Source organism: Bos indicus, chromosome 11 (assembly GCF_029378745.1).
Source record: "Bos indicus isolate NIAB-ARS_2022 breed Sahiwal x Tharparkar chromosome 11, NIAB-ARS_B.indTharparkar_mat_pri_1.0, whole genome shotgun sequence".
NCBI lineage: Eukaryota > Metazoa > Chordata > Mammalia > Artiodactyla > Bovidae > Bos > Bos indicus.
Genome location: NC_091770.1, coordinates 3,864,299 through 3,892,291, shown reverse-complemented (window position 1 = coordinate 3,892,291; position 27,993 = coordinate 3,864,299). Strand labels below are relative to the sequence as shown.

Here is a 27,993-nt window from a genome sequence, read left to right as displayed (position 1 = left end):
GGTATCTCTTCACGGCTGCTCCAGCAAAGCACAGCCACTGCTCCTTACCTTGGACGAGGTTGCCTCTCCTGACCTTGGATGTGGCATTGCTCCTCTCGGCCCTCCAGCACCCATGCAGCTGCCGCTCCTTGGACGTGGCGTTACTCCTCTCGGCTGCCACCCCTGGCCCCGGGCGTGGGGTAGCTCCTCTTGGCTGCTCCTGCGCCGTCGCAGCCTGGCGCTCTCTGTTGTATACTTGAGCCTGCGTACCAGTTCTAGCATAGCTATTCCAGATGACATTACTGAACAGGGAGAACATTCTGGAAATTGGTGGAAGCGCTTGGTGGCAGGAGGGATAGCCAGCAGAGTTCCAAGGACGTGTGCGGCACCTTTTGACTGCTTGAAGGTCATGATGCAGGATTGCTGCTTCCTCAGTGCCAGGTGACATGGCCGTGGGTCAAGCCACCGGGCCTACTGGAGAAAGCTTGTTTGTCATGCCCACCACTGATTCGGCCCACACAACCCTCCCATGCTTTTCCCAGAGCATCAGCAGCAACTTCTGTGTCCATATGCTTCCCTCAAAAGATTCATAGTTTACAGTGAGGGAAAATGAGATTGCTGGATGGGTTTAAGCAGATGGTAAAAGAAGGAGGAATTCGTTCTCTTTGGTGAGGAAATGGTGTAAATGTTTTAAAAATTGCACCTGAGATGGCGCTCAAGGGACCTGTGAAAAAGACCAGACTGGCTGTAGGTAAAACTGGATGGTACTCAGGGATTATTGATTGTGGCAAGCAGCTTCTGAAGCGAGAAGGTGCTAGAGCCTTTTCCCAAGGTTATATCCCTAATTTGCCAGGAATTATACCTTATGCACGCATAGATGTTTGTGTTTATGAGCATTTGAAGAATCGTTGGCTAGAACAACACGCAAGAGGCTCTCTAGACCCTGGAATAGTGATTTCCTGGGATGTAGTACTCTGTCTCATGCCTGTGGTCAGATGGCCAGCTTCCCTCTGAACCTAGATGTGTAGGTTATTGTTTTTCAGTCATTTATTTCTTTGAATTTTTTTCAACCTTTCCCCTGCTCTTGGTATTCCCATTCCATTTAGGATGATATGTTAAATGGTGTTCAGTGTCTCTCTGAGGCTCTGTTCTTTTTTGTCCTCTTTCATCAGCATAATGTCTATTGATCTGTCTTCAGGTTTGCTGGTTTTTCTTTTGCTGGTTCCAATCTGTTGAAGCCTTCCGGGGACTTTTTCCTTTCTGTCATTGGGCTTTTCAACTCCAGAATTTTCATTTGGGTCTTTCTTTAAATTGCTGTTTCTTAATATTCTTTATTTGATGTACCGTTGTCATACCTTCCTTTATTTCTTTAGTGGGGCTTTTTTGTTAGATCTCCGAGTATAATTGTAATGCCTGCTTTGAAGTACTTATCTGGAATCCTGTATCTAGCTGTGCTCACAGGCAGTTTTTGCAGCCCACTTTTTTTCTGGTCTGTGGATCCTACTTTCCTATTTTTTGCACATCATAATTTTTTTTTTTTTGACACTGGACATTTTTTAGGTAATATATTTTAGTAACACTGGGTACTTCCTCACCTCAGGGCTTGTTTATTAATATTTGTCTATTTGCTTAATGACTGGCTGGATTATTTCAGTGAAATCTGTCCTCCTCACCCCCCTCAAGGTTAAGTCTCTGTTGGTGCTTCCTTGGGGATGGGGGTGCATGATTTGGGTGCACCCACAGTCATCCTGGGATGACTCCTCCGGTGACCACTACACTAATTACTGTCTAATTGTTTATCACAATGCCCTGGAACATACATTCTGCTACAAATTAATCCAACTGTGGATCCCTTGGAGAAACTTCCTGAGTTCAGTGTTTGAGATTTGTTCTGACCACAGGAAGGCTCCTCCTAGCTGTCACTTTCCTTGGTTCTCTTTAGCCAACTAGCCACAGATGCCTACAGCACAGGCTGCCTCTTCATGAAATCCAGATGCTCTCCATTCCCTTCACCCCAACCTCTGCTGTCTTTCAGAGGGCTCTTAGTTCCAACAACTCTGTGCTCTGCCGCAAATGAAGCTGATTTCCTTGGGAACAATTAGGAGCTATTTGTTTTGTGGGCCACTTTTCCTCCTGGCAGAATTTCTGAGCCAGGGCTCTGGAGGTGGGGTGGGGACAAAAGACAGGCTTCTGTCTGGGTGGCACCCCCACTTTAGGAGCTGAGCCCTAGTGAAGGAGAAGGGGCCCGTAGCCTTGGGTCTGCCTCACCAGCTGGAGGAAGGTCTGTGGGGACCCCAGTGTTCTCAGCACACTGAACTGAAGGTGGAGCCTAGGAGCCTGAGAAGGTCAGAGGTCATATCTCATTTGCTGTATCTGGTGTCTGTGTGTTTATATCATTTTATTTAAAATTGTGATTCTCATTGGACACAAAACAGTGAACCAGAGCTTGTAGATTTTTTTTTAGCTTTTCTTTATGGAATAGCAAAGTGAAAGTTGCTCAGTTGTGTCTGACCCTTTGTGACCCCATGGATCATACAGTTCATTGAGTTCTTCAGGCCAGAATACTGGAGTGGGTAGCTGTTCCCTTCTCCAGGGGATCTTCCCAACCCAGGAATCAAACTGGAGTCTCCTTCATTGCAGGCGGATTCTTCACCATCTGAGCTACCAGGGACGCCTGGAATAAGCAAAGCTTCTTTCAAATAGAATATAAAGAAAATTAATGGAAAATCTAGGATTTGGAGTACGCTTTCATGGTTCTGTGTGTGTTGTGTGTTAGTCTCTCAGTTGTGTCCAGCGCTTTGCCACCCCATGGACTGTAGGCCCTCCAGGCTTCTCTGTCCTTGGAATTCTCCAGGCAAGAATACTGGAGTGGGGGACTTCCCTGGTGGTCCAATGGCCAAGATTCTATGCTCAGTGCAGAGGTTTGGGGTTTGATTCCTGGTCAGGGAAATAGATGTCTCATACTTCAACCAAGACCCTTTGCAGTCAAATAAATAAATTAAAAAAAAAAAAAAAAGAATATGGAGTGGGTTGCCATTTCCTTCTCCAGGGGATCTTCCCAACACAGGAATCAAACCTGGGTCTCCTGCATTGCAGGCAGATTTTTTACCGTCTGAGCTATCAGGGGAGCCCTTTCATGGTTCTGGCTCACCAAAATTGTGTAATTGTGCTTATTGAGTGCTTTCTGGCCTAGATCTGATAGATAGAGTGCCTGATGAACTATGGAATGAGGTTCGTGACATTGTACAGGAGACAGGGATCAAGACCAGTCCCATAGAAAAGAAATGCAAAAAAGCAAAATGGCTGTCTGGGGAGGCCTTACAAATAGCTGTGAAAAGAAGAGAAGAGAAAAGCAAAGGAGAAAAGGGAAGATATAAACATCTGAATGCAGAGTTCCAAAGAATAGCAAGAAGAGATAAGAAAGCCTTCTTCAGCGATCAATGCAAAGAAATAGAGGAAAACAACAGAATGGGAAAGACTAGGGATCTCTTCAAGAAAATCAGAGATACCAAAGGAACATTTCATGCAAAGATGAGCTCGATAAAGGACAGAAATGGTATGGACCTAACAGAAGCAAAAGATATTAAGAAGAGATGGCAAGAATACACAGAAGAACTGTACAAAAAAGATCTTCACGACCCAGATAATCACGATGGTGTGATCACTGACCTAGAGCCAGACATCCTGGAATGTGAAGTCAAGTGGGCCTTAGAAAGCATCACTACGAACAAAGCTAGTGGAGGTGATGGAATTGCAGTTGAGCTATTCCGAATCCTGAAAGATGATGCTGTGAAAGTGCTGCACTCAATATGCCAGCAAATTTGGAAAACTCAGCAGTGGCCACAGGACTGGAAAAGGTCAGTTTGCATTCCAATCCCAAAGAAAGGCAATGCCAAAGAATGCTCAAACTATTGCACAATTGCACTCATCTCACATGCTAGTAAAGTAATGCTCAAAATTCTCCAAGCCAGGCTTAAGCAATATGTGAACTGTGAACTTCCAGATGTTCAAGCTGGTTTTAGAAAAGGCAGAGGAACCAGAGATCAAAGTGCCAGCATCCGCTGGGTCATGGAAAAAGCAAGAGAGTTCCAGAAAAACATCTATTTCTGCTTTATTGACTATGCCAAAGCCTTTGACTGTGTGGATCACAATACACTGTGGAAAATTCTGAAAGAGATGGGAATACCAGACCACCTGATCTGCCTCTTGAGAAATTTGTATGCAGGTCAGGAAGCAACAGTTAGAACTGGACATGGAACAACAGACTGGTTCCAAATAGGAAAAGGAGTACGTCAAGGCTGTATATTATCACCCTGTTTATTTAACTTCTATGCAGAGTACATCATGAAAAACGCTGGACTGGAAGAAACACAAACAGGAATCAGAATTGCCGGGAGAAATATCAATAACCTCAGATATGCAGATGACACCACCCTTGTGGCAGAAAGTGAAGAGGAACTCAAAAGCCTCTTGATGAAAGTGAAAGTGGAGAGTGAAAAAGCTGGCCTAAAGCTCAACATTCAGAAAACGAAGATCATGGCATCCAGTCCCACCACTTCACGGGAAATAGATGGGGAAACAGTGGAAACAGTGTCAGACTTTATTTTTCTGGGCTCCAAAATCACTACAGATGGTGACTGCAGCCATGAAATTAAAAGACACTTACTCCTTGGAAGAAAAGTTATGACCAACCTAGATAGCATATTCAAAAGCAGAGACATTACTTTGCCAACAAAGGTTCATCTAGTCAGGGCTATGGTTTTTCCTGTGGTCATGTATGGATGTGAGAGTTGGACTGTGAAGAAAGCTGAGCGCCAAAGAATTGATGCTTTTGAACTGTTGGTGTTGGAGAAGACTCTCGAGAGTCCCTTGGACTGCAAGGAGATCCAACCTGTCCATTCTGAAGGAGATCAGCCCTGGGATTTCTTTGGAAGGAATGATGCTAAAGCTGAAACTCCAGTACTTTGGCCACCTCATGTGAAGAGTTGACTCATTGGAAAAGACTCTGATGCTGGGAGGGATTGGGGGCAGGAGAAGGGGATGACAGAGGATGAGATGGCTGGATGGCATCACTGACTCGATGGACGTGAGTCTGGGTGAACTCCGGGAGTTGGTGATGGACAGGGAGGCCTGGCGTGCTGCAATTCATGGGGTCGCAAAGAGTCGGACATGACCGAGCGACTGATCTGATCTGATCTGATCTGTGTATCAGGCATGGTTAGAAGTTTGGGTGACTTTAGTGAGTATATCAAAAATATTCCTGCTGTAGTGTAAGGGAGGAGAGGTGGTTGTTCAGTAGTTCAGTCATTTCCGACTCTTTGTAAACCCTTGGACTGGGAGGAGAGGGAAGACAGCTAAAAAAAATAATAATAATAAACAATAAGCTAAAGAATAATGTGTTTTTTAAACTTTCTTATTCTGAAATTTAGACTTTTCCAAAAATTTACACAGTAGTATGCAGAGTTCCCTTATGCCCTGTAATGTGAACAGCTTACATAAACACAGAGTACAATTTCCTAAGCCAAAAAATTCACTCTGATACAAGACTGTTAACTAATTTACAAAGCTCATTGTGCTGTCACCAGTTTTTTCCCATTAACGTCCTTCTTCTGTTCTGAGACTAGGACCCCACACTGCATTTACTTGTCATCTTCCTAGAAGCCTCCTCCTTCGTGGAAAATTTCCTTATTTTGTTCTCAGCATTTTTACAGTGATTTGGTCAGTTACCATGTAGAATGTTCCTTATAAGGAACTCGTCTGATTATTCCTCACGGTTAGACCGAGGTAACGCGTTTTTGGTGAGAATACCAGAGAAATGACATTGTGTTCTCCTTAGTGCCTTATCGGAGAAGGCAATGGCACCCCACTCCAGTACTCTTTCCTGGAAAATCCCATGGACGGAGGAGCCTGGAAGGCTGCAGTCCGTGTGGTCGCTGAGGGTCGGGGACACGACTGAGCGACCTCACTTTCGCTTTTCACTTTCATGCATTGGAGAAGGAAATGGCAACCCACTCCAGGGTTCTTGCCTGGAGAATCCCAGGGACGGGGGAGCCTGGTGGGCTGCCGTCTAGGGGGTTGCACAGAGTCGGACACAACGGAAGTGACTTAGCAGCAGCAGCAGCAGTAGTGCCTTACATCAAGGGCTGCCTGAAGTTGACAGGTCTTGTGTTAACCCTGCTCACGTGGCTCAAGTGCCATCTGCCAAGCTTCTCCCCTGAAAAGCTGCTGTTCTTTTCTTTGTAATTAATACGTATTTTGTGAAAGAGTCTTTAAAACCAAGCAGACGTCCTGTTTCTCATCGTACGTTTGCTCAGAGCTAAACAAGTATTGATGGTTTTTGTCGGCGACAGTCACGGCTGTGCTCTCTGCCAAATATGATTTTCTGTTTCCATCGCTCCTTCTGTGTTTATTAACTGGAACTTGACTGAAAGGAAGAGATGTCTATTCTCTCTCATTTATTTATTTCTTGTTATATGAGTGTGAACTCATGAGTATGTATTTTGTCCTATGGGTTATAACCCTCAACAGTCGTTAATTATTTTATCGTTAGATTGTCTAGAGGTGGCCATTGGGATCTCTTTGAGTTGGCTTCTGTGACTTAAGCATTGCTTCAGTTTCAAATTTGTTGAGGTGAAATTCACATAACAAAATTAACCTTATTAAGTGAATAATTTAGTACATTCAAAATGTGCAACCACCATCTTTAGTCTCCATTCATTTTCTTGAGCAATTTTTAATATTCTATTCCCATAATATGGTCCAGGATCACCTTGTATTTTCTCTGCCCCAGCCCTGGAAGTCGTCATTTCTTCAAGGAACCTCTAGTTTCTTGAGGAATGGAGTCTTGGTGGACTCATTCCTTTGTGGTACCAGCACTTCTTGTTCCTCTTAGTGGACAGTGTAAGGCTCTCTCTACATGCGTATGTGCGTGCTAGGTTGCTTCAGTAGGGTCCAGCTGTTCGTGAGCCCATGGACTGTAGCCTGCCAGGTTCCTCTGTCCATGAGATTCTCCAGGCAAGAATACTGGAGTAGGATGCTATGCCCTCCTCCAGGGGATCTTCCTGACCCAGGGATCGAACCTGAGTCTCCTGTGGCTCCTGCATTGCAGGCGTATTCTTTACCACTGAGCCACCAGGGAAACCTATATATGTATATAGAGAGAGGATATATATATATATGGAACCACCAGGAGTTCATGCTGGTCCCTCTGACTTTAATCCAGTGCTATAGTATTCATTCTTGTCTCCACATTTCCCTGTATCCATAAAAAACATGGCTGTTAATATCCCAATATAGTAATTATTAGCTAAATCTCAGGGTGTGTGTAGTTTCAAGGACTTCCCCGGTAGATCAGCTGGTAAAGAATCTGCCCGCAATGCAGGGGACCCCAGTTCAATTCCTGGGTTGGGAAGATCTGCTGGAGAAGGGATAGGCTACGAATTCCAGTATTCTTGATTTCCCCCGGTGGCTCAGACGGTAAAGAATCTGCCAGCAGTACAGGAGACCTGGGTTGGGAAGATCCCCTGGAGAAAGAAACAGCTACCCGCTTCAGTATTCTGGCCCGGAGAATTTCATGAACAGAGGAAACTGGCGGTCTACAGTCCATGAGGTCGCAAAGGGTCAGACACAATTGAGCATCTTACACTTTCTTTTTTCTTAGTAGAGTTTCAGAGTTGCTAACCCATACCCAAGTGAAAAGTAACATTATTTGTACGTGGTTCTTTTTGTATTTACTTTCACAGTTATATAGTCAAATATTTTGCAGAGTTCCTTATTCCTTGTTTTAGTCATTTCCTCTTCGGTGTGGTTATACTGTTTATTTATAACACACATAGGTCCATTTATTACTGTGAATATTCTATTTTGGATTTCCCCCATATCCTGTGTAATTGCAGTCATGTACATTTTGGATATGTGAAACATTTTCTTGGTTCTGAGACTCACCAGTTGAGGAAAAAAATGTGTCCTGAGAGAAATGTTCTCATTCCCTCTGCCCCATTTCCATCCTTTCCTTTTTTCTCCAGTGTTCCCACCTGTCCTTTGCAGGTAAATAATCTCATTATTTTCTGGCTTTTTCCTTCCTGTATTTCTTGGGGTACCCAGGAGCAGATACACAGACATTTTCCACATCCTTTGCTTTCTTCCATGAGGGATAACACACCATAGATAACGCTTGGTTTTTCACTTAGCAGTGTATGCTGGAAACCATTCCCTGTCACTTCATTTCATAGAAATAATCTTCATTGCTTTTTTTTTTTTTAAACAATTTCATAATACTCCATTGTGTGGATGAACCATAGTTTTCCAGCTACCCTCCTCTCCAGGGACATGTGCATATGGTTTTATACATCTCCCATCCATGCAGTGTGTGTGTGTGTGTGTGTGTGTGCATGTTTTCTGCCAGGCATTGTGCAGAGCCTTGAATAGTGGAAATCTAGCTTATAGAGGCTTTTATTTGTTGGTTTAATTTTAGCCTTAATTTTTTATCCAGATCATGGGAAATCAAGATCTTAATTTTTTGGAAGAAAACTGGAGTTGTCATCTCTGTTGTAAACATGAAAGTCTGAGGGTAGAATAGTTTTGATTAACATTTAGATTTAAATACCTTATTCAGGCAGGAAAATTTTTTTTTTTTTTTGCTGAAGTATTTTTTGTTTGCCTATCTAACTTAATATTTAGTTTTCAAAACCAGAAGACAGAAGATAGGCCAGTTTTTTAGAGGCTCTATTCCATACTTTTTCAACAGGAACCTGAAGGGTGACTTAACACATTATTGACCGGAGACTTATCATAGCCACAGGCATTAATTTCTGCAAAATCCCCCAGTCAATAACGTGTTAAAGCAAATTGCAATCATTGTTCATTTTTTAAAGTTTATGTCTGCAGTTTAAAAAGTAATAAATAATCACATGAGACATTTTACTTTCTCCCCAATTGAGATGACTAGATATTTTCTAGCCATGAGGAAGCAGAAGTGGCATGTGTATCCCATCTTCATTTCAGCAGATTTCAGTATTTATTGTCTTCAGAGCAGTTTCCTGTCAAATAGGAGTTCGATAACAGGAGGATTGGATTCCCTGCAGTAGTGGAAGGTGGATGTTGGGTTGAACCAAGGTGTGTGCTGGTGGCAGAGAGGCCTTGGATGGCAGTAGCATTTGACCTGCTGGATCAGAGGCCCAGATGCATAAAGGATGGAAGGCAAGCAGGAAGAGATGGAGGGAGTAGGAGAGTGGGGACTGGAAGCTTCTGACAGACCAGAAGCAGAGATGGTAAGAGCTGGTGCAGTAGCAGGAAAGGTGATGAGAGATCTGAAGGGCCGGGAAGGAGTTCATGATGAAGAGTATCATGGTTCTATTACTTTCTCTAAATCTTACTTCCAGTAAAATATCCTATTCCTTTAGTGTGCTTGTGCTCAGTCACTTCAGTCGTGTCCGACTCTACGATCCCATGGACTGTAGCCCTCGGGGCTCCCCTGTCCATGGGATTCCCAGGCAAGAATACTGGAGTGGGTTGCCATTTCCTTTTCCAGGGGATCTTCCTGACCCAGGGATTGAACTTGCGTTTCTTACACTGGCGGGTCTGCTTGCCTCTCTGAGGATGCTTTATTTACACCCGAGATGCTTATGAGCCTCTTGGGTATTTTTTGCAATGAAATATACTTTGTTAGGTTAATAAGGCCTTTTAAGCACCCTTTGTTCATGGTGTTAGTTTTTTCCATGCTGGTATTTTCCCTAGGATTCTTGATTGTCCTCCTGGTAGACATGTTGTAAACTTAAGCATGTTTTATTAGCATCTTCTGATTATAAGGCCAGCTAGAGTTTTTTCCTCTGAGATGAGGGAATCTAGTCTAGAAGTGTGATCATTTTAGGGCAAATCATTCTTCTTTTAATTTTTTGTATGACCATTGTTCTGATCATCCCTTCCCCTCTCCCACTCTTGTTACACTTCTTAACATTGATTGAAGACTCTTGGGCTTGCACAGAATCTCCCCCTGCTGCATTTCTTGGTATACACAGCTAGATACAAAATTATATACATACTTTATAAGGAGATATGCTTTATTAGAAACAGCATATACTCAGTTTTATTGACAGTCTCCTTATTTACATTAACAAAAAATTAACCGTATATTCTTTACCTCTTTTATCATCATATCAACCTTTTTCTGAAGATTTTTCTTTTTTAGTACTATTTACAAAATGAGTTTACATCTACTTAATATTTTTTTTTTCCTTCTACTGTCACAATTTGTCTACTGAAGGTCCTTTTAAAAAGGCTGTTGCCTTAAAATTTGCCTGGTGGTCCAGTGGTTAAGACTTGGCCTCCTAGTTCAGGGGGTGTGAGTTTGATCTGTGGTCAGGAAACTAAGATCCCACATGCCATGCAGCATGGCCAAAAGATTAAAAAAAAAAAAAGGAGAAGAGAAGAAGCTGATGTCTTTATCTCATAAAAACTCTCTCTGACAACTTTGGAAGCATGCTTGCTTTCTTAATCCAATTTCAATGCTTGCAGACAATCCTAATATTTTTCTGAAATAGAAAGTGTGGAATAAGTTGTGCCTTAAGAGTGCTACTTCCTTTCAGGAGGGATCATATTAAAGACCAATATTGGGTCTTAGGATTTCATGAAGAAATGGCAACCCACTCCAGTATTCTTGCCTGGAAAATCCATGGACTGGGGAGCCTGTCAGGGTACAGGCTACTCCCTGTACGGATGAAGAAAAGTGTTGCTGTTGTTCTTAGGAGATGGTCATTGGTTGGTTTTTCCAGTTTAACCCATCGTGGTGCTGTCCTCTGCTTTCTTTATGAGGTTTTCTTGATCTCGAAGACTTTGTTCTATGTTCATGAACTCCAGCTCTTGAAAGAGGCGTTCTGATAGGACTGGAGTTTTGTAGGGCAACCAGGCCGCCTGGGACTTGTTACTTAAAGGAGAGTGTGAAAAGTCATGTGTGGGGTAGGAAAAATGTGTGTGCGCTCAATCACTTCAGTCCTGCCTGGCTCTCCTGTGGCCCCATGGACTGGAGCCTGCCGAGCTCCTCTGCCTCTCTCGTGCCTCCTGCATTGGCAGGTGGGTTCTTTACCACTGCGCCACCTGGGAACCCCCCTGGGAGAAGTTTGCGTCCTGTCAATAGTTCATCTCTTTCCTCACCTGGTGGTTACTCGAATTTACTTCTTTGTTAATCCTGGGCATCTTCAGTGTAAAGAAACTTCTGTTGATGCCTTGATAAACTTAGAGAAAAGTTTCTTCACAAATCCTGTGTCTGAGTTATGGAAAAAGAGCCTAAATGTTCCAGGAAATATGATATCCCTAAACTGCATGTCTGGTGGCTTACAGCCATGATAGAGTTTTCCCTGGTACCTTATGGTTGATTAATTAAGCCAGTGGAGGTTAAGTTTAAAAACCTGACCTTCAAGATTTGAAAGTAAACTTTACAACAAGATTTGTTGTAAAGTTTTTTTTTATTGTTGCCTCTCATAATTTGAATTTATCTCGGATTGTCTCATAACTGCACCATTCCTCCAGATCTTTTATCCGTTCCTATTTTTCCCTCTTTAATCAGTGGGCTTCCCTGATGGCTTAAATGGTAAAGAATCCACCTGCAGTGCAGGAGACCTGGGTTCAGTTCCTGGGTCAGGAAGATCCCCTAGAGAAGGGAATGGCTACCCACTCCAGTATTCTTGCCTGGAGAATCCCATGGACCGGACAGCCTGTGGGCTGCAGTCCATGGGGTTGCAAAGAGTAGGACATGACTGAGCAACTAACACAAACCCAAGGTTCTGTTAATTTATAAGCAGTTTGCAGAGAGATAATAATACTGATTAGACCTCTGTTACTGCTATTTCCTGGGCTTTCCAGGTGGCTCAGTGATAAAGAATCTACCTGCAATGCAGGAGATATGGGTCTGATCTCTGGGTTGGGAAGATCCCCTGGAGAAGGAAATGGCAACCTACTTCTCTAGTCTTGCCTGGAAACTCCCATGGACAGAGGAACCTGGTGGGCTACAGTCCCTGGGGTCGCACAAGAGTCAGACATTACTTAATAGCTAAACAACAATTGCTATTTACTGCTGCTGTTTCAGGAGAAATAAGCCTGTAGTTTCAAAATTGAAGATAAGCATAGAATTGGCATTTGGAAATGGTAAAGAATGCCATTTGATGGTCTCATTCAATCCTCACCACAGCTCTAGGGAGATAAGGGAGTATGAAATCCATGTTTGACGTGAAGACACTCGGGCAGTTAGTAAATTACTTCGTCCCATACTGTTATGTGATCGGAGAATGATAGAATCTGAGTACAGGTGGATCTGATGCCGTGGCTCGTACCACCTGAAGCCGACTGCCCACTGCTGCAGAGAACGGTCTCCACAGAGGAGCTTCTGGAAGTCCCGTTTTGTTGGTCACCGAACATGGCTTCTTTCACGTGGTTTTTCTAAAATAATACGTTCTTTGATAGTATTTAATCATGTTCTAGCCCTGTTCATTTATGTTGTGATTTTCTTTTAGAGTATGAGATTTCGATTTTAAGAAATTTAGAAAAAACTCAAGTTTAATTTGATTGTTTTTCAGCTAAAAAGTCAGTTCACTCTGCCTTTACTTAAAGGGTACTTAGGTCATGCAGGTAATCTGTTGCAAATTCCCTTCGAATTGAAGTGTCTATTGTTATTGGTTGCTGAAGAAGTATGTGTTCATTTGACTGATGATGGTGAGATTTTATTTTGGCACATTAAAGTCTTCCTAGCAACATGTTGTCATAGTTTAGGATGGTTATAACCTTTTCTTTTCCCCCAGATATAATTATAGAGAATCTTAAACTTTCAGAGTTTAGGTTTATTGGTCTGATGCAGGGGACACATAAATCTGGGGAATTTTGATCAAAATAAAACACATAGTCAATGTGTTTTATCAAACATCAAATTTAGTATCTTTCCTTTTATTATGGACCTAAAAAGCAGGCTATTTCAGTTGTGCTAGCCTGAAAGGACCTTGACATTGAGTAAATCACCGAGGAGAATGTCCTAGACTTGACTTACATAGTTTGGTTTATAACAGAGTTGATTAAGGTGAACCTGAGGCTGCTGGCAAAAAGATTTATAGGTATTTAGAAAATGTAAGTTTGCAGTGTGGAACTTGTTACTTTGAAATCATTTTCGGGGAGTGAGTTATAATGAAGGTCAGGTGTATCATGGAATGTGTGAAATTTTTGACTTGTAACAAATGTTTAAATATTTGGATTAACAGAAGGTCCAGAAAGAACTCTGGAGATGACAGATGACCAGCCTTCCTCTGGCAGAGTAGGACTTGATTCCTTTTTAGAAGTGAAAGGCAAGGTGAATGTGGAGAATATTTAAAAGTGTTACGAAGCTGTTGATAGTATTTTCTTTTCCTGAGGAATGATGGCAGTATTATCATTGGTAAAAACAAGAGCCTGAAGCCTTTGGTTCTCTTAGAGCTTGCTCTTGGATTTTGGAAAAGTCACGTTACCTTTCCGGCTTTGTTTGGGGTTTGAGTTTTTGTTTTTCTTTTTGCCTTTCATTTTCCTGTTAACGTCATGGAGGAATTCTGAAGACCGGGTGAAGTGCTTGAAGGTAAAATGTAAGCAAACAGGTTTTTTGGGTTTTTTCCCCCCTCCAAGGACAAAAAAGGTGGATCCTGTCAATTATGGAACTTGCCATTTGGGGACATGTTAATTGAGTAGTTTCAGAGCATGAATATTTATAAAAAGAAGCAGTGACTTCTGGCAGCCAGCAAAAATGAACTAGGATTAAGTCTAGACAGTGAGCCTCTTACAGGACAGTGACCATGTCCCCACCCTACCTGACCCCATTTTGAAAATTTCAGAGTATAGAGAAAAAATATAATGAATGACACAGAAGTATTCCCCCCCACCCCCAGATTTCCGTACTTACTTCCAGTCTTCTAACTGTTACTAAGTGAAGCGTGGCATGCGTCTCTGACCTCTTTCACGCATTTTCTGCCTCTGCCCCCGCCTTGACCCTGGCAGACTATGTCATGTCTGTGTGCCCTTCTAGTCCAGTGTTTATACGTTAATTTATGCATGCTAATGCCCATAAATTGTATGTATGTATAGACATAACCTTTTTGTGTTTTATAACATTTACACAAATTGTATAGTGATCTGTGTAACAGTGCTACGCAAGTATTATTCTACAGGTATAGTAACATCTCGTCTTTTTTTTTTCAGTCACATCATTTCAGTGTTTCTGAGGTCCGTAAACACCTGGAGCCCCTACTCCGTCATTTTTGCAGATGTTACTCTGCAGTCATCTTTTACACTGTTCTGTGCTTATAAGATTGGTCCCAGTTCTTCTGAACTAGCTGTATAACATTTTCATCCTTGTTCATTCAACAGCTTGCCTTGACTCTTTTGTCCCTGTATACATGGTAGTTAACGTTTAGCACGTGATAACAAAACCTCTTGAATTATTAGTTTTATTGACGTCTTCAACATACATATTGTAGTCCTCATTTCAGTGTTTGCGCACACTTTATTCTTGGTATTGAGTCATAGGAGTTTTATGGCTAGTTGATCTTCATTAAGGAGGTCAGAGTGTTCCAAGATTACATATCAGTTGTTCAGCTGTAGATAATATTTTTAATGGGCATCATTTATTTCCTCAACAGTTAGGATGATCATATAATTTATTGTCCAAACTGATGAACTAGAGAGTAATTATTATTACTATTAACAGTTAGCCTGGGATAAGAGTTGCAACCCACCCCAGTATTCTTGCCTGGAGAAACCCGTGGACAGAGGAGCCTGGTGGGCTACAGTCCATAGGGTCACAGAGAGTCAGACAGGACTGAAGCGCCTGAGCACACACAAAGAAAATGGCCATGTTCGAGCAAAACAGGGAAACCGATTTGCTCGTGATGGGAAGTGAAGTTCTCAGTGGTTCTCAGAATCACTGTGAACCTGTGTACCTGAGAGAGAGTGTGATCCAGTGCACTCATTAAACACTGCATGGAACCAACCCAGGGTTGCAGTTAATTCCTAAATAAGGAAATACAACCAGCAAGAAGGGGAAATTGTTCCCTGGGTGGTGGCAAGCTTGTGCTGACGCAGTCATGAAAGGAAGTTACTTTTTAGTGTGTTGATTGCAATTTAGAAGGTTAATCAACTCTCTTCTCAAGGGAAATAAGCTGTACTCTTTCTCACCTGATTGATAAAAAGAGTAAAGATCACTGGAGTTTCCCTATCAGAAAACTCAAGATAAAGGTAAGGTAGAAATAGAACACTGCAGATGCCCTTGTCACCCTCTGTAAGGGACGTTTCTTCCTGCTTGTGAACTATGCCTCTTGTGTTCTTTTGATACACTGGCCAGAAGTTAATGTGCAAACTATCGCTGAGTAATTGAACAGTGCACCCATGAGTGTTACAGCTTTCCCTGCTTGGTGATGAATTCAATCTTGAAGGCGATGTACTAACCCCAGTTATAGGATAATGGTGGTTTATTGCCACAGTGCTCTTTGGTTTGAAAGTAGCTTTCTTCAGATTGCTTGTTTTTGTCTCTTTAGCTCAGTTAATTTATTATTCACCTCGTGCTTGTTGAATGTGGACAAGGCAATGTTTCACCAGGTACTGGCAGTGTGGTGGTCAACATCCTTGCTACCATAGTGTCTGTGGATAATCGAGATGCTCAGTGGGGAGAGGTTGCACAGTCATAGCTGAGCAGCTGACCAGACTCGATGACTTAATGCTGGCAGTGAAACACGCGAATGGGGTGGACAGTGACAGGTGGGCCCGAGGGCCACCTGTTTACATGCAGGTGGTCAGACAAGGCCTCTCCGAGGAGGTGAATCAAGGCCTGAGTGATAAGAGGCCAGGGAAGCAGGCGGAGGGGAGTCCCAGCAGGAGAATCAGGATGTGTACAAGTCAACAACGAGCTTGGCGTGTTGAAAGACCATCGAGGGAAAGTGAGCCCAGGTGAGGCGCAGTGTGAGGATGGGGGCGTCGGGAGGAGGGTAGAGATGCCATTGTGAGTTCTGTGATAAACGCGAGGTGCTTAGGCCAGAGATAGAAATTTGGGTGTTACTGGCAGCTGCATGGTGTGGCCAAAAAGAAAAAAAAATTTTTCTGTATAGATACCAAGAGAGATGAGTTGGGAAAGTGAGACTGACACATATATGCTATCAATACCATGTATAAAACAGATAACTAGTGAGGACCTACCAGGGAACTCTACTCAGTGCTCTGTGGTGACCTGAAAGGGAAGGAAATCCATGGAAGAGGGGATAGATGTGTGTATTCATGTAGGACTTCCCAGGTAGCACTAGAACCCACCTGCCAATGCAGGAGACACCAGAGACACAGATTCGATCCCTGGGTTGGGCAGATCCCCTGGAGGAGGAAATGGCAACCCACTCCAGTATTCCCTGCCTGGAGAATCCCATGGACGGAGGAGCCTACAGACAGAGGCAGGCTGCAGTCCGTGGGGTTGCAAAGGGTTGGACACGACTGAAGCGGCTTAGCACACACATGTATACCTATGGCTGGCTCACTTTTCTGTACAGCAGAAACTAACAAGACATTGTAAAGCAAGTATGTTATGTGTGTGAAGCCATTTCAGTCGTGTCCAACTCTTTGCAACCCCATGGACTGCGGCCCAGCAGGTGCCTCTGTCTGTGTGATTCTCCAGGCAAGAATACTGGAGTGGGGTGCCATTTCCTCCTCCAGGGGATCTTCCCAACCTGTGTCTCTGGAGTCTCCTGCATTTGCAAGTGAGTTCAAGCGCCACCTGGGAAGCCCTGTACACCCATACGCCTATTAAAAACAAAAACACCAAAACCAAACAATCAACTATACTCCTATACAAAAACTAAAAACAAAGAAGTGTGAGTGTTATTGGCATATAGACAAACTGAGTGTCCTGGGGATGGACGAGAAAAGTGAGAGGGTTGAGTCCTGGCACACTCCATCACTGAGGTCAAGGGGAGCAGGAAAAACGGAGAAGCAGGCAGAATGTTAGGGGTTGTGGCGTGAAAGGTTGCCTTCAGGGGAGCAATTTCAGGCGGAGAGAAGTCATCAGCCACTTGGAATGCTACTGAGAGGTTGTGTAAGATGAGGACAGACCCGTTTTGTGTGCAGTTTTGAGTTTCTCATCCTGACATGTCAGAGGTCTCCAGGATCTGTTCATCTTCATCTTCCATCCTGAGTACTTGATATTAACCCTGGCTTGTTGACCTTCTTTACTCCTGTGAATGTCCCTCCCCTAGCCCCCTTTGCCACAGCTGTATCTGCCCCGTAGGTTCTGGCTGCAGTGACTCAGCAGTCCCATAATCTCGGGCTGCCCACCCTCGTGGCACCTTCCAGCCGGTATGTCACCGCGTGGCCTGATCTTAGAAGTTGGTGCACAGATGTGCTCAGCCTCCCAGCAGCGCCTCCCAGGGCGTGGCCTTGCTGACCCTCCTCATGCCCCTCTTCTCCACGGGCTCTGCTCCCGAGTTCTGCCATCTCATGACTTCCTCAGGTTTTCGTTTCTTCTCATCCTCCTGTACTGCAGAGTGGCTCTTCCAGTCGTGGTTTCTAGGTCCTTCAGTGACAGTGGTATTATTGCTGCACGTTTGTGTGTTGTGTGCTTTCAAATTAAGTCAAAATTTTTATTAAAGTAAAATATGCCCATAGTTTAAAATTTTTTTTGATAACTCTGAAAGGTGATATTGGAAGACTAACATCCAGTTTCATTCCTTTTTAGTCTCTTAGTTTCCTAAATCTCCTAAATCTTAAAAGAACCTATTATATGTTCAGTTCTTTTGGCAGTTCCATATTTATAAATTATATGTGTGTGTGTGTATACTACTTTCTTAATTTTTTTAGACATCTTTTAGATATCATCTGCTGCTAAGTCACTTGAGTCGTGTCCGACTCTGTGCGACCCCATAGTCGGCAGCCTACTAGGCTCCCCCGTCCCTGGGATTCTCCAGGCAAGAACACTGGAGTGGGTTGCCGTTTCCTTCTCCAGTGCATGAAAGTTAAAAGTGAAGTCACTCAGTCGTGTCCGACTCTGTGCAACCCTGTAGATGGCAGCCTACCAGGCTCCTCTGTCCCTGGGATTCTCCAGGCAAGAACACTAAAGTGGGGTGCCATTTCCTTCTCCAGTGCATGAAAGGGAAGAGTGAAAGTGAAGTCGCTCAGTCGTGTCTACTCTTAGCGACCCCATGGACTGAAACCCACCAGGCTCCTACGCCCATGGGATTCTCCAGGCAAGAGTACTGGAGTGGGGTGCCATTGCCTTCTCCTAGATACCATCTATGGACTTCCTATTATAGATGAAAATTTAGCTCTGATTTCCTCTTTCCTTCTCATTCTTCCAGTGTAATCACATCACAGTTTTCAGCTAAATTGTGACACCATATTTACATTGTTGAGACTGAATAAATATACCTTCTGAGCCACTATTGTCTGTGTACCTTTCCTTCAGTGTACAGCTTTTTGTTTCCCCGATATTAAACAGTTTTTATTCTGGTTTCATTTTCTGCGTGCCTGTTTTATTCCAGTTGGTTCTCTGGGCCATATGTCTGTCAGTAGTTCTCTCCAAATCTTTTCGCATACCAGATAACTCACCAGTTTTATTTTCTTCCCAGTTACTTCCTTCCTGAGACTCCCTGTCCTTCTCCAATCTGGACGGTCACACGCCAGGCCTCTGCAGAGCTGTCTTTTGGCTTTGCAGTCACAGTTATCCCTTTGTCTCCCTCTTGGGAAGGGCTTCCCTTTTGGCTCAGTAGTAAAGAGTCTGCCTGCTGTCCAGGAGACCTGGGTTCAATCCCTGGGTCGGGAAGATCCCCGGGAGAAGGAAATGGTAACCTGCTCCAGGATTCTTGCCTGGAGAATTCCATGGACAGAAGAGCCTGGTGGGCTATAGTCTGCAGGGTTGCAAAAGGGTTGGACATGACTGAGGGACTAAAGCATCACCAGCTCCACCCTCTGGGGAGTGTTTTCCAGATTGTGAGTGTTTCTTTTTCTTGGCTTTTTTCCTTTGCATGTTCTCCAGCAGCTTCCTGAATAGGTCCGTGTTTGAATATTTTAAAATCCTAGTTTCATACTTCATTGATGACTGGGTAAAGAGTTTTAAGTTGAAAATTTTGTTTTTTCTGAATTAAAAGAAAAATGCTCTTACTATCTTCTAGCAGCCAGTAAGGCTATGGAGTCCTATATTCTTGGTATATTACCTATTGCCTTTATCCCTTTAGAAACCTTTAAAATGTATTTTATCTTTCTTTTTCTCTTTCTTCATTCCCCTCTCCCCCAACTCTCCCTTCTTCTGTGTTGTACTGGTTAGACAATCCAGTGCGACATTGAATAAAACTGGCATGTTCCCATTAAATATGATGTGAATTATAGTTTTTTAAAATCACAAGTGTTGGATTTTTAAAAAATATTTCATTTTTCTGTGCCGGATCTTAGTTGCAACATGCAGGGTCTTTAGTTGCAGCATGCAAAGTCTTTACTCTTAGCTGTGGCAAGTTGGATCCAGTTCCCCAACCAGGGATTGAACCCCCAGCTTCCCTGATTTGGGAGTGTGGGAGTCTTAGCCACTGGGCCACAAGGGAAGTACCGATTGTTAAGTTTTGTCAATTGCTTTTTAATGCATCTATTGAAAATCATGTTCTTTTATCTTTTATTCTATTAATGTGCTGTATTAATTGATTTATGATATTGAACCAACCGTGCATTCATTACCATCTGAGCCTGGTTTTTTTTCCTGTGGGAGGATTTTTACCAAAGAACTACCTTCTGGCTTTATTGATTTTTCTTTGTAGATTAAGTTGGGGAGAACAGACATCTTACTGTATAGATTAAATTTGGAAGAACTGATATCAAGAAATATCAATTTAGATCTCCTTTGATTTCTTTCAGCAAAGTTTTGTAGTTCTCTGGGTAGAGACCATGGACATAATTTGTTAGATTTATTTATTTTGGGGACTGCTAATGTACATGGTACTGTGTTTTGAATTTCAAAATCCAATTGTTGATGGTCTGTAAGAATGCAGTTGGTTTTTGTATATTAGCCTTGTATCCTGAAACCTTGCTATAACTGCTTATTATTTCCAGGAGTTTTTTTGTTGATGTTTGCGATTTTCTACATAGACAGTTGTCATCTGCAAACAAAGCCACTTTTCCTTCTTTCTTCTCAATTTGTACAATTACCTTTATTTATTTAAAAAAATACTCATTTCTGTGTATTTGACTGTGCCAAGTCTCAGCTGCAGTGTGTGAGGTCTTGGAGCTTAGTTGTAGCATGCGATCTCTTAGCTGTGACATGCAGGATCTAGTTCCCTGAATAGAGACTGAACCCAGGCTCCCTGCATTGGGAGCGTGGAGTCTTGGCCACTGGACCACCAGAGAAGTCCTTGTATATGTGCTTTTAATTTCCTTTTCCTGTTTTATTCCAATATGATATTGAGTAGGAGTCGTGAGAGCAGACATCCTCCCCTTTTTCCTGATCATAGGGGTAAAGCGTCTAGTTGATCACTGAACATTCAGTGCAGTGTTAGCTGTAGAATTTTTGTAGATGTTCTTTCTCAAGTTGAGGAAGTCCCCGTGTTCCTTAGTTTGTGGGACAGCCATTGATTTTTCCACATATTTTCTCTCTTCATCTGGGTGTACTTGGTGATATCTCATATTATAAAGCTTTCTTCAGTTTTCTTTAATCTTTTTTTCCTCTCTGTTCTTCAGATTGGTTAATTTCTCCTGCTCTAGCTTCAAATTCACTCATTCTTTTGCCACCAGACATCTGCTGTTGAGGCCCTACCACGAATTTTTCATCTTAGTTACTGTTCAACTCCAGAATTTCCATTTTGTTCTATAATTTCTTCCTCTCTGTTTTCTCTATTCATAGCATCAATTTCATCACACTTCCCTTTAATCCTTCAGATGTGGTTTTGTTCAGTTCTTTGATGGTAGCGGTTTTGAAATCTTCATCTGCTAAATCCAACATCTGGGAACACTCAGATATTGCCATTGACTGCTGTTTAACCCAGGCTTCCATGGTGGCTCAGACAGTAAAAAAAAAATCTGCCGGCAATGCAGGAGACCCAGGTTTGACCCGCAAGTCAGAAAGATCCCCTAGAGAAGGGAATGGCTCCTCACGCCAGTATTCTTGCCTAGAATTCCATGGACAGAGGAGCCTGACAGGCTACAGTCCACAGGGTTACAAAGAGTCTGATAAGGCTGAGCAACTAACACTTTTCACTTTCACTGTGGGTCACCCTTCCTTTCTTCTTTGCTTGTCTTCCATGTATTTGTTGACTACTGTATATTTTACTTGGGCTTCCCAGATGGCTCAGTAGTAAATTATCTGCCTGCCAGTGTGGGAGACACAGGAGTTGTGGGTTTGGTTCCTGGGTCGTTGGGAAGATACCCTGAAGGAGGAAATGGCAACCCACTCCAATATTCTTGCCTGGGAAATCTCATGGACAGAGGAGCCTGGCGGGCTACAGTCCATGGGGTCACAGAAGAGTCGGACATGACCAAGCAACTGAGCGTGCATGCATGCTTTTTTTATAAGTATATTGATGCAGCTCTAGATTCTTTCTTTTTACCTTTGACAGTGGCGGTAGTGATTTTGTTCACTCATTTGTTCAGTACCTTGACTGGACTAAATCTCTCGAGTCTGTCTCTCCACAGTGTGACTACTGATGCTCTCCACTTTTGTCTTGGTGTATTTTTATTTTTAAGCCTGGTTTCCTCGTGGGATTGCACGTATGTCTGCATAGTACTGTGCCCAGCCTCAGGTAGCTCAGAGGTTGTGATCAAGCGCTCGAAGCAGTAAAGCTCCCTCCCCTGCTGGCGGTGCATGTGGCTGGCGGGGCAGTCAGACTTGAGGCTCTCCTCTCCTCCTCCGGCCTCTTTCTGTTCCTCTGTGTGCAGGTGTGTGTGGGTGCCCAGGCCCCTCTCTGGTCTCTGCTGTGCATGCTGACAGTTCCCTGTCAACCTGGGAGATGGGAAGAGCCTTGTAAGCCCCCATAGCTGTCTCAGTGCCCAGAGCTCCTGCCCCATCTCTGATTGGTCTGCAGTGTCCAAGTCCAGTGCTCTCCCCAAACAGAGCAGCATCTCAGGCTTGCACGGCCTCTGGCCCTCCCTGAGCACCTGCCTCTAGATGACACTTTGACCAACAACACTGAATCTGATGAGTCGCTATCCCACACCCACCCACCGCGCCCCAGGGAACTGGCACGTGTCCAGACCTATGTCTGCCCTGTTGAACCTCTGAAGTTGTATAGCTGGGGAGGCAAGAGAATAGCTGCTGCCAAGACAGTCAAAGACTTAGCCTGTTCTTCCCCCGAAGTGCCGTCGTCTTCATGAATAAACTCTTCTCAGTCTACTCTGTCTTTGGTTCATTTCCCATAGTGCTGAAATGGTGGGATTCCCCCCCCACCCCTTGTAGCTTTATAGTTGCTTTTTGGAGAAAGCATTGAATCTGTGGGCTCCCTCAGTCTTTTATGCCATAAGTTAAAAATCCCCTGAGCATTTAAGAAAAAAAATTTTTTTACTTTAATTTTTAATTTTTTTTTTTTTACTTTTTGGCTACACCAAGTAGTGTGTAGGAGCTTAGTTCCCTAACCAGGGGTTAAACCTGGGCCCCCTGCAATAGAAGCAGAGTCTTAGCCACTTGGCCACCAGAGAAGTTTCACCCCGAGCATTTGTTTAATGTTCCCTCAGGTGATTCTGATACTCAGCCAGCATAGAGAACCACCATACCTGTGATTCTCCAAGTTCTAAATTGTTGCTGCTGTTTAGTTGCTTAGTTGTGTCCAACTCCTTTGCAAACCCTTGGTTTGTAGCCCACGGGGCCCGTTTGTCCGTCTATGGGATTCTCCAGGCAAGAATACTGGAGCAGGTTGCCATTTCCTTCTCCAGGGGATCTCCCCAACCCAGGGATGGAACCTGGGTCTCCTGCATTGCAGGTGAATTCTTTACTTTCTGAGCCAGCAGGGAAGCCCTCAAGCTCTAAATACATACACATAAAATCACAGCATAGCAAAGTTTTTTGCCATATTGAACTTCTTTTTTTTAAAGTCTTTAACATCCGAGATTTTATAAATAAGGACCCAATTTTAACATAGGAACTGAAGAGGGCTACAGTGTAGACCCATTTTCTGCCTAGTTGGCCAGTAGCCTCTCTTGTTTATATATTAAAGTTGGCACATTTGGCCCTTGGACTTGCCTGGGGTATTTATTTTATGTTCAGCTCAGCTGGCCAGCATCCATTTCCTAAAACAGTTTCCTAATCTAATTTTTCCAGGTTGGAAAGCAGGAAATGTATTCTGCTCAGAGGTTGTCTGGAATCTGTGCTTGAGGTGTTCTTAACTCTAAAAGGATATTATTCACGGCTGACATATTAGTGGAGACTAAATTGAGAACATTGGGTTATTACAGGACATTAGCTAACTGACTTTTTTGCGTGTGTGTGCTGCTTTAGAAATACTGCCAGTCAGACTTGAAGGATGTGAGTAATTGCCCAGCTCCAGACTTGATTGTTTAATGAAGTACACAGATAAAGGCGCCCTGGGCTCTTTAGCCACTAGTGGAAAAGAATAGCTTTAAAAAAAGGAGATTAATAGATCAGTCTTACTTCATAGAATGTAACTGCATGAAAATCTTAAATAAAGTGCTAATCAATGGAATCCAGCAGTTAGAGCAATGTTAACTTTTGGGGTACATAAGCTTTCATGTTTCTGGATTAGTGGTTCTCAAAGTTTGGTTCAAGGACCCATGAGGGTTCCTGAGACCCTTTCAGGAAATTTATGAAGTTAAGACTGTTTTTCTAATAACACTGATATGTTATTTGGTTATATCCCTTTTTCACTCTCATAAGAAATAGCAGAAAAACAGATACAAGAATTCAGCTGTACTTTAAGCCAAATATTAGAGATTTGAGCAGATTTCACTCTACCAAATTTTTTATTTTGGAAAATGTAGTTATTTTTGATATAGTTTTTTATGTTAACATGCAATGGGTTATAATTCATATAAACAAAAGGTCTTTAGGGGCTTCCCTGGTGACTCAATGATAAAGAATCCACCTGCCAGTGTAGGAGATGTGGGTTCAATCCCTGGGCTGGGAAGATTCCTTGGAGAAGGAAATGGCAACCCATTTAAGTATTCTTGCCTAGGGAATCCTATGGACAGAGGAGCCTGGTAGGCTGCAGTTCATGGGGTCACAAAGAGTTGCACATGACTTAGCGACTAAACAACGGCAATAGACTGTTGAGCTTACAGACTGTAAGTCTCTCTTACTCTTGCCCAAAATCATGTATTGTGTCAACGATCTCATACTGCCTAGAGTTCTACAAACACACTAAGAGTTTTATCTCTTTTAGCTCAGGCTTAACAGACCCACCCTACTCTTTCTTCATTTGATAAAATTCCATTCATCCTTCAAAATACCGTTATCTTCTCCTTGAAGCTCTCTCCAACTCTTCAGCAATCCCCTGGGCTGTAGCCCACCAGGCTTCTCTGTCTATAAGATTCAGAGATCAAGACCATCCCCATGGAAAAGAAATACAAAAAAGCAAAACGGCTGTCTGAGAAGGCCTTACAAATAGCTGTGAGAAGAAGAGAAAAGAAAAGCAAAGAAGAAAAGGAAAGATATAAGCATCTGAATGCAGAGTTCCAAAGAATAGCAAGGAGAGATAAGAAAGCCTTCCTCAGCGATCAATGCAAAGAAATAGAGGAAAACAACAGAATGGGAAAGACTAGAGATCTCTTCAAGAAAATTAGAGATACCAAGGGAACATTTCATGCAAAGATGGGCTCAATAAAGGACAGAAATGGTATGGACATAACAGAAGCAGAAGATATTAAGAAGAGATGGCAAGAATACACAGAAGAACTGTACAAAAAAGATCTTCACGACCCAGATAATCACGATGGTGTGATCACTGACCTAGAGCCAGACATCCTGGAATGTGAAGTCAAGTGGGCCTTAGAAAGCATCACTACGAACAAAGCTAGTGGAGGTGATGGAATTCCAGTTGAGCTATTTCAAATCCTAAAAGATGATGCTGTAAAAGTGCTACACTCAATATGCCAGCAAATCTGGAAAACTCAGCAGTGGCCACAGGACTGGAAAAGGTTAGTTTTCATTCCAATCCCAAAGAAAGGCAATGCCAAAGAATACTCAAACTACCACACAATTGCACTCATCTCACATGCTAGTAAAGTAATGCTCAAAATTCTCCAAGCCAGGCTTCAGCAATACGTGAACTGTGAACTTCCTGATGTTCAAGCTGGTTTTAGAAAAGGCAGAGGAACCAGAGATCAAATTGCCAACATCCGCTGGATCATGGAAAAAGCAAGAGAGTTCCAGAAAAACATCTATTTCTGCTTTATTGACTATGCCAAAGCCTTTGACTGTGTGGATCACAAGAAACTGTGGAAAATTCTTCAAGAGATGGGAATACCAGACCACCTGACCTGCCTCTTGAGAAATCTGTATGCAGGCCAGGAAGCAAGTTAGAACTGGACATGGAACAACAGACTGGTTCCAAATAGGAAAAGGAATACGTCAAGGCTGTATATTATCACCCTGCTTATTTAACTTACATGTAGAGTACATCATGAGAAACGCTGGACTGGAAGAAACACAAGCCGGAATCAAGATTGCTGGGAGAAATATCAATAACCTCAGATACGCAGATGACACCACCCTTATGGCAGAAAATGAAAAGGAACTCAAAAGCCTCTTGATGAAAGTGAAAGTGGAGAGTGAAAAAGTTGGCTTAAAGCTCAACATTCAGAAAACGAAGATCATGGCATCCAGTCCCATCAATTCATGGGAAATAGATGGGGAAACAGTGTCAGACTTTATTTTTCTGGGCTCCAAAATCACTACAGATGGTGACTGCAGCCATGAAATTAAAAGACGCTTACTCCTTGGAAGAAAAGTTATGACCAACCTAGACAGCATATTCAAAAGCAGAGACATTACTTTGCCAAGAAAGGTCCATCTAGTCAAGGCTATGGTTTTTCCTGTGGTCATGTATGGATGTGAGAGTTGGACTTTGAAGAAGGCTGAGCACTGAAGAATTGATGCTTTTGAACTGTGGTGTTGGAGAAGACTCTTGAGAGTCCCTTGGACTGCAAGGAAATCCAACCAGTCCGTTCTGAAGGAGATCAGCCCTGGGATTTCTTTGGAAGGAATGATGCTAAAGCTGAAACTCCAGTACTTTGGCCATCTCATGTGAAGAGTTGACTCATTGGAAAAGGCTCTGATGCTGGGAGGGATTGGGGGCAGGAGGAGAAGGGGACGACAGAGGATGAGATGGCTGGATGGCATCACTGACTCCATGGACGTTGAGTCTCAGTGAACTCCGGGAGTTGGTGATGGACAGGGAGGCCTGGTTTGCTGCGATTCATGGGGTCGCAGAGAGTCGGACACGACTGAGCGACTGAACTGAAGAGAGACTGTTGGAGAGTTAAGCAGAGAGAGATTTAAGGGTTTTCAGTTTAGGAAATATGCTATGTGATAGTCCAGGGATGCAAGAAGGCATGGGGAACAGTTGTGTTCTGATCCAGGTGGGGGATAACATGAGGGCTTACAATGGCATCTGGATGAAGATGAGGATAGGTACTTACCTTATACTAAGGTAAGCAAAGGTGATGAAATTTCAGAGCCTATGAAAAGCTTCAGCATTCAGAAGGGTGGATGAGTGGGGCCCAAGGAATTTTCGAGAGGTATTTTCAGCCTATAAGTGAGAACTTCAGGATGTGGGTATTTTTCTTAGCAACTGCAGCCTCTGTTGTTTCAAAGAGGATGACTGTCCCCTCCGTCCTCTTTACCTCCCCAGATGTAGGAGTTGTCACGTTGGCTTCACCATGTGGCTGACCTTGTAGGAACTATTAGAGTGGGTGGGACCGTGGGAAACTTGATGAACTCACTGGTCCTTTCTGTGTTGTCCAGTGCGATTCTGAGGACTAGACCCCCATCCACTGAGGTTTGCTCTAGATAACGTGGGAAGAGTTGAACTGTGAATGGAGGGAAGTGCTCATTTCCTTAAACCCGGTTTAAAAGTCCTCATTCTACCAGGAAAAATAGACATCAGTGTTTACCCAGTCGTCTGGGTCCTGTGGACATCTTTACTTTTACTGGAAGTGATTTTATAAATAATACATAAGAATAGAAGGACAGTGAAAAACAACTCTCTTGTAAATTTTAACAAGAAATTAAGCATGGCAAAGCCACATTTTTATTCTCCTGTTTCCACTTTGCTAGGTGTATAAACTAAAATGGACGATATCCTTTGACTACAGGATGTGACCCTGGTACACGTCTTGCTAGTAAATTCTAATTCCAGATTTCAGATGCACGTCTAATGGGTTCTAGTTCATCATTCGTTGCTTCTGGTTCTTCTGGACCTCTATTATCAAAACACAAAATTTTTGAAAGCATTTGCAGCTCAGTATTTCGTTGAAGAGAGTATATCCATCTTCTTTGCACCTTGATTGTAAACGTTTTCATTATTAAATTTAGAATGCTTAGTCCAATGAAGTTTTTTCATTCCAAAATCCTTTCTGATCACTCTAGTATGCCCACAAGCCTTTATCATTTATCTGCTTGTGAACCTGCTCAGTAAATCCCATTGTACAATCACATCATAGACAAAAGAATGCTGTTACCCATCCTTTTAGCAAAACAGGATGTTCTGGGTTCTTATGGTTCATTATGATGAAGTCCTCCCAGATGAATGACTAACTTGATGAAAATTCTGTGCTTCCTTTTAGTTTTCAGAAATGATTATTCATTCGTTGATTCTTTTTTGTTTTGCTTTTAAAAAACTATTTAAAAGAATTATAGAAATACAGGCAGCTGTGAAGACAGTTCAGAGAGATGCAAGGTAACTTTGATCCATTTTCCTCAAATGCTTACTTCTTGTGACAGTTCTATGGAATAATGTACAGATTCAAAATCAGGAAGTTGACATTGGTATTATAGGTGTGTATAATTCTATGTCACATTATCACATGTGCAGATTCCTATAACCACTGCTGCTA

At 42.9% G+C, this 27,993-nt stretch overlaps 1 protein-coding gene and 1 long non-coding RNA gene across 4 annotated transcripts in view; one reads left to right on the top strand and one right to left on the bottom strand.

Annotated features, from left to right (window-relative positions):
* Positions 1 to 27,993, top strand: part of MGAT4A (alpha-1,3-mannosyl-glycoprotein 4-beta-N-acetylglucosaminyltransferase A) — a 127,978-nt gene that overhangs the window by 15,231 nt on the left and 84,754 nt on the right. The gene's annotated exons all lie outside the window — the stretch shown is intronic.
* The window catches only part of LOC139185710 (uncharacterized), a 48,008-nt gene continuing 22,445 nt past the window's right edge, over positions 2,431 to 27,993 (bottom strand). The window contains exon 3 of the long non-coding RNA XR_011569192.1: positions 2,431 to 2,653. This is a non-coding gene — a long non-coding RNA (uncharacterized lncRNA). The remainder of the gene's footprint in view (positions 2,654 to 27,993) is intronic.